The following is a 12,394-nucleotide window of genomic DNA, read 5'->3' on the forward strand; positions in this document are numbered from 1 at the left end:
AGATTACAGGGCTCTTTACAGGAGATACGCATTTGAGTAGGCCTGAAGTAGGCAAGAGGCTATTTTCAGTTGCTTTCAAAACACCCTAGTGACCAGCAGAGTATTGGAGAGTGCTGACAAACTAGATTAGTGAAATCACTATCACATGCATTAAAGCAGGTCAAGCAAGGAAGTGGTTCACCATAAAATACAACTCCCTCTAAGAATGTGTGGATGTTGGCAATTACTTAGCCCAAATGATAGATTAGTTTCACTGATAATCTCAATGCATTAACAACACCCCAAAGGGAACAAACACCGAAACCATCAAAATGAGAAGTCTACCTCAAAAAATTTTAAGAATTGGTTGTGGGGAATACCTTCTTGTAGAGTACAAGAAAAATTGATTGTAAAGATGATGATACGCACCAGCTCCTCTTTCCATACTCCCTTATGCATATACATTTCAGTTAAACCCACAAGCTCAGTCTGTATATTCAGCAGCTGTTAATGGAAATCTGGATACTCGCAAGACACAATGGGGAAGGGAATAATGAACAAGATGGGATTGGTCTCTTTCAAAAATGGCCTTATAATCAAGTGAAGGGAGAATTCAAGCTTGCAGAATAATTTCAAAGTAGACAGTAAGTAGTAGGGTAGTTCAGAGAGGGTGTGAGATAGTTCACTTCTGTTGAGGCTGGAGAGGAGAGATTCAGAAAAGTCTTCCAGAAGGCAGTGGAATTTGGGCTAGGTTTTAACAGGAGTGTGGAAAAGTTGGGGATGAGTGTGATGATTGTGAAATTGAGAGTTGTCTTGGACAGGGAACCAGAATTTTCATCAGGTGCTGCAGTAGAAGTGTCCAGAGATGTACATTTATTATTATTACAAGTGGCAAACTACAAAAAGAGATATACTGACAGCTTATACAAGGATGGAGAACCTTTAAGAGTGTCTTATTCAGAAATGTGGGTCTTCCTAGATCTGTGGTCTTCACTAAATGTTTCCATGGACTTCTGGCAATGTAAGGGTGTTCACCAATTGCATTTCATCATAGAAAATGTAAACAAAAAATTAAATTTGCTCAGAAAGTTTTGCCTACAAAGCTGGGGCTGTGTAGTCCTATTGGAAGAGCTGAATAGCTGTGTCATGAATAGCTGTGTTCATGACTGGAAGTTTTCTCAATGGGATGGATAAATAATATATGAAAAATAAAGTGAACTCAAATGGAAATGTCATTTTTAGCCAGCTTATATGAGTTTGTCTTCCCAACTACTATGTTGCAAGCTCCTTGAAGGAAGAAATATTTATTATATAATAACATAGTATGGCTGGGCTATAAGAAGCTCTGAGCTATGCTTGCAGAATTAAATTGGAGATAAACAGGAACATCTCAACAAACATTTGTGAGTTCCTACTGGGTTCCAGATACTGTGTTTGTGGGTTGCTTTTGGCCCTGGACATGCCCTCTCTTGGAAAGCATATCATAAGGCAGCAGACATATTCAGCTATCCCTGTTTCCCATGTTAAATGTAACTTTGAGGTGATTTATATAACTTTTAGGAGTTTTTGAGAATGAATTATTTAGTTCTCATGACTTAACCCTTATGTTTTTATATAACTACTGTTTGAGTTCTAGTTTGACTTAATGCTACACTTTGAAGACATTCCATAAAACAATTACTAATTTATATTTTGTGGTTTCTTTTAATATTTTGAGCCCAAGCATTTACAGTTGCTCCTTGAACAACACAAGGGATAATGGTGCTGACCCCATGCACAGTCAAAAATCCACATATAACTTTTGACTCCCCCGAAACTGAACTACTAATAGACTGCTGTTGACTGGAAGCCTTACCAATAACATAAATAGTTCATGAGCATACATTATGCATTATATGTATTATATACTATATTATTTCCATAAAGTAAGCTAGAGAAAAGAAAACACTAGAAAATCATAAGGAAGAGAAAATATATTTACTATTCATTAAGTGGAAGTGGATAATATAAAAGTCTTCATTTTGAATAGGTTGAGGAGGAGGAGGAAGAGGAGAGGTTGGTCTTGCTGTCTCGGGTGGCAGAGGAGAAGGAGTTGGAGGAGGTGGAAGGGGAGTCAGGAGAGAAAGGCACACTCGGTGTAACTTTATGGAAATGCATAATTTCTGTCTGACTTTTTCTTTTTTGTTTATCTAAAAATGTTTCTACGTGGTACCAGTCCTTCTTCCGCCATTTGCGTGTTTCAGTGCCTGCATAATAGAAGGGTCCATGTCATAAAAGAAGTCAAAATCAGTCTTGAATAATTGAAACCATTCTTCCAGATTGTCTAATGTCAATGTGTTTTCTGGCACTACTTCTACATCTTTCTCATTATTTGGCACTGGTTCGGAAGCACTTATCTCCATCAACTTGTGTTCAGCTAATTCCTCTGGTGTGGTGTCTATTAGCTCTTGAATCTTTCTCCAGGATTCACACCTTGAAACCCTTTGCCCCTGTTCTTATTTTGCATATCTACAATCTCTTTCATGGTTTCCTTGTTTGGCTCATGCACAACATCCAGACACAGTTTTCTCCAGCTATTGTTTCAGGGTTGATGGCTTTCATGGCTTTTCCTGTAGCAATGATGACATCTGCAGTGGTGTGTAATCTTTCCAGGCCTCCATGATGTTGTCTCCGCTGGGGTTCTCCACAGCATTGACAATCCTTTCCATAAAGAACCATGTGCAATGAGCCTTAAAGGTCCTTATGACCCCCGATCTAGAGGCTGAATTAGAGACATTGTGTTTGGGGGCAAGTAGACCACTTCAACACCTTTGACATGGAACTCATGGGGTTTTGGGTAGCCAGGGGCATTGTCCAATATAAAAAGAAAACTTTAAAAGTCACTGGAAAAGTACCTCCTTACTGGAAAAGTACCTCCTGACTTCATGGAGAAAAGCATTGATGGAACTAATCCAGAATAAGGGTGCTTGTTGTCCAGGTCTTCTTGTACAACCAAAAGATTGGCAGCTGGTGTTCACCTTTTTCCTTCAAGGCTCAGAGATTGCAGCTTTATAGACAAGAGCAGACCTGATCATAAACCTCACTGCATTTGCACAAAACATTGGAGTTGGATAATCCTTTCCTATTACATTTTGGTGCTCATTTCTCTTCTTTATGAATAAATGTCCTTTGTGGTATCTTTTTTCCCAGAATGGGGCATTTTCATCTGCATTAAAAACCTGTTTAGGCAGCTATCCTTTCTCTTCAATAATTTTCTTAGTGGTGTCTTGAAACTCACCTACTGCCTCTTAGTTGGCAGAAGCTGCCAACTAAGATATTTTTAAAGCCAAACCTCTTTCTAAAATTATCGACCCATCCTTTGCTGGCACTAAATTCTCTGGCTTTAGATCCTTCATCTTCCTTTTTCTTTAAGTTTTCATATATGACTTCCCTTTTTCTCAAACTATATTAGAGATGCCTTTCTTAGAGCAATCCTATACCCACATAAAAGCTGCATTTTTAATACAAGATAAAAAGGTAGTTCACCAAAAGTACAAGGTTTTTGCAGCAGCTTGAGTAGATGCAGTGACGCCTTCATGAATTTCCTTTTCTTCTTTTTTACAATGGTCCTTATGCTGGAGGGCAGCTGCAGCTGCAGACCTAAATCTATGGTACATATCAAGTAATTCAACTTTTTCTTGTAATATCATGACTTTGCTTACTGGGAGTACTTCCAGCATCATTAGTGACACTTTGTATGGATACCATGATGTTATTTAAGGCTTACAGTATTGCACTACACACAAAATATGCAAGAACTGCTGAAAATCACTTTTTTACTATGATACATAATTTACTGGAGAGATGAACTGCTCAGGTGGAGATAATTAGCCTCATAGCTATTTTAAGCTGATACTTGAAACACTTGAGCTCATTGCACTAGCAACAAGAGGTGGCTACAAAATTATTACAGTAGTACAAAGTGTACTACAGTTAATTGTATGCAGTTATGATTTAATACTGCATCTTTATGTTTGTTTACATTTCTCTCTGCTGTGAATGGTGCCATGTGGTCTCTAAGTGTTTCTGTGCATAAGTTTTGATAAATTTTATATTTTTGTAATAGATTTGTGTATATTTTAGGGTAGTGAATTATAAAATAGACCAACCTTTACATATATTTTATGCATTAATTAAAATCCGAATTTTTTGATATTTCCGTGAGTTTTTTCAAATAGTCAAAAGTCTCCAAAAATTTTTCCAATATATTAATTGAAAAATATCCATGTATAAGTAGACCTACACAGTTCAAACCAATGTTGTTCAGGTGCAACTGTGTATTTCTGATTTCAAACATTTTTATAGGCCATCGGCCCTGTGTCTAAAGTGTCTATCGGTTGTTGGGAGAACAAAGATGAAGTAAGGTCCCTGCTCTCAAGGATGCTAACCATCCAGCAGGACAGGCGGACCCATTAGAGGATCATGTCATGTCAACATAATGTGATCACTTTTTAGGAAACCAGGCAAGGGGCACTTAGCTCAATTTAGGGTTTCAGGGAAAGCTTTGAGGAAAATCCCTGAATTGAACCTTCAGGGATTAGCAAATGTTAGCCTGGGAGAAGCAAGGCAGAAAGGACAGAGGGAACATAGCAAACACGGGCACCAATACCTGAAACAGCCCAGCATGTGGACTCCTTACAAACGCTAAGAGATTAAATGTTAGATGAGCTTCTACTTTTAGAAGTCAATATTGCCAAAATGTCACTGCTTTGCTAAAAATATTAAGCAGGAAACGAATGACCTGGGCAGGGAAAAAAATAACTGAACACACTAAAACCCAGGGTGATATAAAGAAAAGTTACATATCTGGTCTACTGCTACCATTGAAGCTAAGACACCAATCTAAGGGACTAGTGTTAAGCTAACGTGGTAAGAATGTCTTCATTAAATCATCCACAAAAAAGACTGTGGAGAATAACTTTGAACAGCTAACATACACAGAACTGATACTTTTCGTGTATAGAATTGAAGATAAATGGTTCCCAGTTGTTCTTATGTGATATAATTTGGTTTTATTTTAAAATAGTGAGACTGAATATAAACCAGAAGACAACATGAACTTAAATATCTGCATATATAAGGCAGAAAAAATTTGCATTTTAAGAGATTTAATGTATGAATTTCTATACTTGATTTTGTGTAAGAGAAGCCATGAAAACCATGGAGATATTTGTTTTTACTAGGATCGCTGTCGTGTCCACATAAGAAGGTTCTATTTGTGTGTTGAGAGATTTTTCCATGTGCCCATTGTATTTGTTACTTAGAATTTACAATATTTTGAAAACTTTCCCCTTCAAAATGGATATATATTTTAAAACCTTCTACAATGTGAGTAATTATAGTTTAATTGATTGCATATTTACTGTGTTCCAGTAATACATGTTTCATGTCTAACATGCTATGTTTAATCCTCAAACAGCCTCATGAGATGCATACTATGATTACTCTTATTTGTGAAGAGAGAATGGAGGCTAAGTGAATGTAGGTAACTTTTACAAGGTCATGTAGTGAGTCGATGGAAGGACATGCATGAGTATGCAGAGGCTACCAGCCAGATACACAGTCTCCCCAGTCCCTGCAGAATGGAGGGACTTGATGGTCTCACTCTCACACCTCCTCCCCGCAGCACCACCATGGAGAGGCACCAGTACACCTTCACTGGGAAGCTCCATGTGGACCATTCCTTCCTTTTATCCATTCTCGGATGCCCTGATTCCTAATTCCCTTGATTCACATTCAATCATTTCAGTGTCCCCAAATTGCCTGATAGAAATCCTAATCAACACTTTTCCTCTCCAGCTTCCAGTGAATGCCTTGTGGGATTCACAATATATTTCTTGATGTCCTGAGATCATCAGCTTTTTCCTCGAACACTCCTTACCAAAGAGGAAGCTTCCTTCTCTCCACCCTCTCCCTCCCAACACCTGTACCTATGGGTGGCTGGTAGTCTGTGCGTCCTTCACAGTCACCTCCTGACCCTTGAGTGAAGCCAGCCTCTCAACCAGCCCTCCCTCAATGAAGCTCTTGTTTCTTGCTCTGCTGCTCCCTCTTCTCCATCAACCCTTCAGCATCCAGAACATTCACTCATTCAAGCATACTCAATCAGGCCTTGGGATTTCTGCAGGTGACCTGCAGAATGGCTCCACCCTATCTTGCCATTCCTGATGCATGACCCACATAGCACCCCTTTGTCGTTCGTGGCTTTACCTGCTGTTCTTCAGAAACCTTCAGCTCCAATTCACTTCAGGACCTGTCTGCTCCCCACACCCCATCATAGCCAGCAGCTGTTCCACGCCTTGTTGAAATTTTGAACTCAGAAATGCTTCTCGCTAATCATCACCAACTCTCTGACCACTGCTCTAACTCTCTCACTCCCCTTAAACCTTGCCTCTAACTTGATTGTGATTTAGCTGTGATTTTTTTTTTTTTTTGAGATGGAGTCTAGTTTTGTCACCCAGGCTGGAGTGCAGTGGCATGATCTCGGCTCACTGCAACCTCCGCCTCCTGGGTTCAAGCGATTCTCCTGCATCAGCCTCCTGAGTAGCTGGGATTACAGGCACCTGCCACCACGCCCAGCTCAGTTTTGTACTTTTAGTAGAGACAGGGTTTCACTGTGTTGGCCAGGCTGGTCTCAAACTCCTGACCTCATGATCCGCCCGCCTCGGCCTCCCAAAGTGCTGGGATTAGAAGAGTGAGCCACCGTGCCTGGCCAGCTGTGATCTTCGAAACTTCTATTTTCTTCTAGCCCATCAGTCCTTCTCTTTGACTCATTTCTCTTTGGTCTCAAGTCAAACCTTTGTGCAATCATTTAACTATGAGAAGTTTCTATTTCTCACCAGACCACTCAATTTTAATATACTGATGGATTCCAACCTTAAATTTTTCCCAGCCAGGTGCGGTGGCTCACACTTGTAATCCCAACACTTTGGGAGGCTGAGGCGGGAGGATGGCTTGAGCCTAGGAAGTGAAGGCTGCAGTGAGCCATGATCACACCACTGCACTCCAGCCTGGGTGACCCTGTCTCTCATTTTTTTTTTTGTTCTTGTTCCCAAACTAGAAAAGTCACATAACTAACTATATTGACTTCATAAAAACTTTTTGACATTTTTTCCCCAATTTTCTCTGGGCTTTTTAGATGCCTGGACATTGTGGGTCAGCTCCTGCTCCACTCTACCCAAGTGGCTGTCTCCCAAAGCATTCCTAGTCCTGACACGTTCATCTCCCTCCCTTCTCTTAAATCTTAACATATGATCCTCCTGCTACTTTTCTAGAAGGGAAGTTCCCTTAATATCCCTAACCTTTTGCTCAAAGAAAGTACCTTTATCTATAAGCAAGAAAATATTTAAAGAGTATTAACACTCAGTAGTGTCTGGGGCATGAGGAAAAAGGCACTCTTAAAAACTGTTGATAGGAGGATAAGCTAGTATGACATTTTTTGGAGGACAGTCTGGAAATTGTCATCAAAACTGAAAAGGTACACACCCTTTAAGCCAGCAATTTGCCTTCACTTCTAAGAATTTATTTAAGAAACAACAAGACCACAAAGATGTATGTACAGAGATGTTTACAGCAGCTTTTTCTGTGGTAAAAAGTCTTGAGATAGTTTAAATGATCCTCTTATGGGGGACTGACTAAATGAATTATGGAGCAATAAAAGAGTAGTTTTCTGTAGCCGTCAAAAGAACAAGGAAGAATCCATGTGCACGGACATGGAAAAATTTCCATAGTATATAGTGAAAAGAAAAAAAGTCAAGTTGGAGAATAGTAAGATCCCATTTTTATAAACACACATACATGCAAATTTGGAAAGGTAAAGCAATAAACTCCTCACATCAAAATGTGGGAAGAGGTGCTAGAGTGGCAGTAGGGATGGGAGGTGGTTGATCCCTACTTTATATATGTCTGTAACTTGAATTTATTTCTTAAGCAGACAGGCATTACTTTTACAGTTTAATAATGAAAAGAGAAAACAAAAGGTAAGACAAAAGCAGCTTTTGTCACTTTTTCCATTGTTTTATGTGCTCACCCCAATCAAGGCACCTTCTTTCTAAGAGCCAGTATTTATTTCTGTTCTCTTTAAATCAGAAGTTAGGCAGACATTTCAGGCCATGAGACCTAGATTGGAAACCACTCAAAGGAACATGCCCTTTCCTCTTCAAACACTGTTACCAACATTTAGATACTTTCATTTTGGTTGCAGCCACTATTTTTAGCTTTTTCTTCTTTTTTTCTCCAGATGGCTGAAGAGACCCAGGCCTTTCACACTGAAGGTGGGGTAGGTGGAACAGATGGAAGGGCTTTACTTGTGGTTGATTAATTGTTTCATAACCCTTTTCATGAGCTTTCTTTGAGCAGGCATGCTTGGTTTTGGTAAAGTCCTGTCAAAATTTCTTTGATTTGAATTAGATGTACTGGGCAGGTCCCATTCACATATTTAATAGCAAAATTAAACAGAAAGTCACCATATATTTTTTGAGGGACACAAAGTTATATCATGTAGGAATATTATGAACATTAGGTTCACTTTCTTGCTACACTAGGGGAAACATCTTTTTTTGAGGCAAGGTGCATAGAAATTTTGGTGTGACTTACTTTGAGAGCAATGATTATCATTCGTGGTTTACTATTTACTCTTTTCACAGATATAGAGAGCAAAATTATTAAATGTGTAATAAGTGTCATGGGGCTACAAAAAGATTCTAAGCTCTCATCTTTTCCTCTAGGACACCCATGTATTTTCTTCTCTTCTTGCTCTACTGATTCGCAAGAACTCTTGTCCAGGGTTAACTAGATCCCATTCTCATCTAAGCCCTTCTACCTCTGCTAGGACCAAGCTCCATCAATTATCCCTTAAGATTTTTCTTTTTGGCTCTATATCTTCATTTTCTTCCCTTTTCTTTGATCCTTCCTCAGTTTAAAGTCATTCTCAAGTCTCCTCCACATTAAAAAAGAAAACAATGACAAACCATAAACAATGATAATCCATAAACAATGCTAAGCCAACCCTTTCTTTGTCCACACCTTTTCTATAGTCAGCTGCCCTAACTTCTTCTCCTCTTTATTGCTAAACTCCTCCAGAGAGTGGCCTCTATTGACTTCTTGCACTTCACCTGTCATTCACTCTGCATTTTGGCTTTCTTCTCCTCCTCCCTACTGAAACAGACTTCTCAAAAGCCATCAAATGAGCTGATGGCTGCCAGATTGAATGCCTTGTCTCAGGTCTGCACCATTTTACACTATGGACACCTCCTCCTTTACAGTTTCCTGGGCTTTTGCTACTCTGCCCTCTCCTTTCTGTGGTTTCTTGCTGTCCATGTTTGGCTCCTCTGCTACACACCCCTGAACATTGGTATCCCTTGAAAATTCTCCTCAGCTGCTTTGTTTTACCATGTATCCCCCTTGGCTGTGTAATTCCATTCATTCCCAGGGTTTCATCTGTTGCATCTGAGGATGACCATCAAATCTGCATCTCCAGCCAGGTGCGGTGGTTCACACCTGTAATCCCAGCACATTGGGAGGCCAAGGCAGGCGGATCACCTGAGGTCAGGAGTTCGAGACCAGCCTGACCAACAAGGAGGAATCCCGTCTCTACTAAAAATACAAAATTAGCCAGGTGTGGTGGCGCATGCCTGTAATCACAGCTATTCAGGAGGCTGAGGCAGGAGAATCGCTTGAACCTGGAAGGCGGAGGTTGCGATGAGCCGAGATGGTGCCATTGCACTCTAGCCTGGGCAACAAGAGCGAAACTCCGTCTCAAAAAAAAAAAAATTGCATCTCCAACCACACTTCTTGTTTGCATTCCCAATTTATATTTGCAGGCGCTTACAGGTATTCTCCAAGTGGGATTCTCAAAAGCTATTTACATTCAACACATCTAAAGAGAACTCATAATCCATCAGTGTGTCTTGGTCTCATTCTACCACCAACCATTTTATCACTATCTGCCAATGAGATGATTCAGAGTTGCTTATGAATTCTCCTTTCTCTCCTGCTGCTTCCAGAACATCCTAGGATTACATCTGAAATAACTCAAAATCATCACCATTCCCTTCTTTATGCTAAGAGCTACTCTCCTTGTCCCATTCATCTAATCTGGAATAATAATAAAAAAACAGGAACAACCACCACCAAAACATAATTATAATATGTCAGATGCGCTTGTCAACTTACAGAGCTTTCTCCTGGAACTTAGCCCAGCTACTTGGAAAAGTCACCAAAGGGTGGGTAGGGTACAACTTGATGGATTTTCTCTGCCTTCCCTAGAAAATAAGAGTTCCAGTTAAAAATTAAGTTGTATCTTAAAAACATCAAAGGGATATGATGAACATCAATGCAAAAATCCTCAATAAAATACTGACAAACCGAATCCAGCAGCACATCAAAAAGCTTATCCACCACAATCAAGTCGGCTTCATCCCCATGATGCAAGGCTGGTTCAACATATGCAAATCAATAAATGTAATCCATCACATAAACAGAACTAAAGACAAAACCCACATGATTATCTCAATAGAGGCAGAAAAGGCCTTCAATAAAATTCAACATCTCTTCATGTTAAAAACTCTCAATAAACTAGGTATTGATGGAACGTACCTCAAAATAATAACAGCCATTTATGGCAAATCCACAGCCAGTATCATACTGAATGGGCAAAAGCTGAAACTGTTCCCCTTGAAAACTGGCACAAAACAAGGATACCCTCTCTCTCACCACCCTTATTCAACATAGTATTGGAAGTCCTGGACAGGACAATCAGGCAAGAGAAGGGTATTCAAATAGGAACAGAGGAAGTCAAACTGTCTCTGTTTGCACATGACATGATCCTATATCTAGAAAACCCCACAGTCTCATCCCAAAGGCTTCTTAAGCTGATAAGCAACTTCAGCAAAGTCTCAGGATACAAAATCAATGTGCAAAAATCACAAACATTCCTATACACCAAAAATAGACAGACAGCCAAATCATGAATGAATTCCCATTCACAATTGCTACAAAGAAAATAAAATACCTAGGAATACAGAAAACAAGGGAAGTGAAGGACCTTTTCAAGGAGAGCTACAAACCACTGCTCAAGGGAATCAGAGAGGACACAAACAAATGAAAAAATATTCCATGCTTATGGATAGGAAGAATCAATACTGTGAAAATGGCCATACTGTCCAAAGTAATTTATAGATTCAATGCTATTCCCATTAAACTACAATTGACATGCTTCACAGAATTAGAAAAAAAATTTTTAATTCATATAGAACCAAAAAAGAGCCCATATAACCAAGACAATCCTAGGCAAAAAGAACAAAGCTGGAGGCTTTCAAACTATACTACAAGGCTACAGTAACCAAAACAGCATGGTACTGGTACAAAACCAGACACATCGACCAATGGAACAGAATAGAGATCTCAGAAATAAGACTGCACATATACAACCATCTGATCTTTAACAAACCTGATAAAAACAAGCAATGGAGAAAGGATTCCCTATTTAATAAATGTGCTGAGAAAACTGGCTAGCCATATGCAGAAAATTGAAACTGAATCCCTTCCTTACACCTTATACAAAAATTAAGATGGATTAAAGACTTAAATGTAAAACCCAAAACTATAAAAACTCTAGCAGAAAATCTAGGCAATACCATTCAGGACCTAAGCACAGGCAAAGATTTCATGACAAAAACATCAAAAGCAACCACAACAAAAACAAAAATTGACAAATGGGACATAATTAAAGAGCTGCACAACAAAAGAAACTATCATCAGAGTGAACAGACAACCTACAAGATGGGAGAAAATGTTTTCAATCAATCCATCTAACAAAGGTCTAATATCCAAAATCTACAAGGAACTTAAATACATTTACAAGAAAAAAACATTAAAAAGTGGGCAAAAGACATGAACAGACACGTCTCAAAAGAAGACATTTATGCAGCCAACAAACATGAAAAAAAGCTCAACATCACTGATTGGTAGAGAAATGCAAATCAAAACCACAATGAGATACCATCTCATGCCAGTCAGAATGGTGATTATTAAAAAGTGAAGAAACAACAGATGCTGGCAAGGCTGTGGAGAAATAGGAACACTTTTACACTTTGGTTGGAGTGTAAATTAGTTCAATCATTGTGGAAGACAGTGTGGCAATTCGTCAAAGATGTAGAATGAGAAATACCATTTGACCCAGCAATCCCACTACTGGGTATATACCCAATGGAATAGAAATCATTCTATGATAAAGATACATGCATGTGTATGTTCATTGTAGCACTATTCACAATAGCAAAGACACAGACTCAACCTAAATGCTCATCAATGATAGACTGGATAAAGAAAGTATGGCACATATACATCATGGATTACTACACAGCCATAAAAAGGAACA

At 39.2% G+C, this 12,394-nt stretch overlaps 1 protein-coding gene and 1 long non-coding RNA gene across 5 annotated transcripts in view; one reads left to right on the top strand and one right to left on the bottom strand.

Annotated features, from left to right (window-relative positions):
• Window positions 1–12,394, top strand: part of CCR9 (C-C motif chemokine receptor 9) — a 107,191-nt gene that overhangs the window by 48,815 nt on the left and 45,982 nt on the right. The window contains exon 1 of one of the 4 annotated variants that reach the window (XM_055109781.2): window positions 8,255–8,293. The exons of 2 other annotated variants lie outside the window; for them this stretch is intronic. The gene's annotated coding sequence lies outside the window, so the exon portion shown is untranslated. Of the gene's footprint in view, window positions 1–8,254; window positions 8,294–12,394 lie in introns of those variants that run through there. One more of the 4 variants, XM_055109780.2, reaches the window with a different exon arrangement.
• LOC130541322 (uncharacterized) overlaps window positions 8,288–12,394 on the bottom strand; it is a 62,422-nt gene continuing 58,315 nt past the window's right edge. Inside the window, exon 3 of the long non-coding RNA XR_010111535.1 lies at window positions 8,288–10,277. This is a non-coding gene — a long non-coding RNA (uncharacterized LOC130541322). The remainder of the gene's footprint in view (window positions 10,278–12,394) is intronic.

Source organism: Pan paniscus, chromosome 2 (assembly GCF_029289425.2).
Source record: "Pan paniscus chromosome 2, NHGRI_mPanPan1-v2.0_pri, whole genome shotgun sequence".
Classification (NCBI taxonomy): domain Eukaryota; kingdom Metazoa; phylum Chordata; class Mammalia; order Primates; family Hominidae; genus Pan; species Pan paniscus.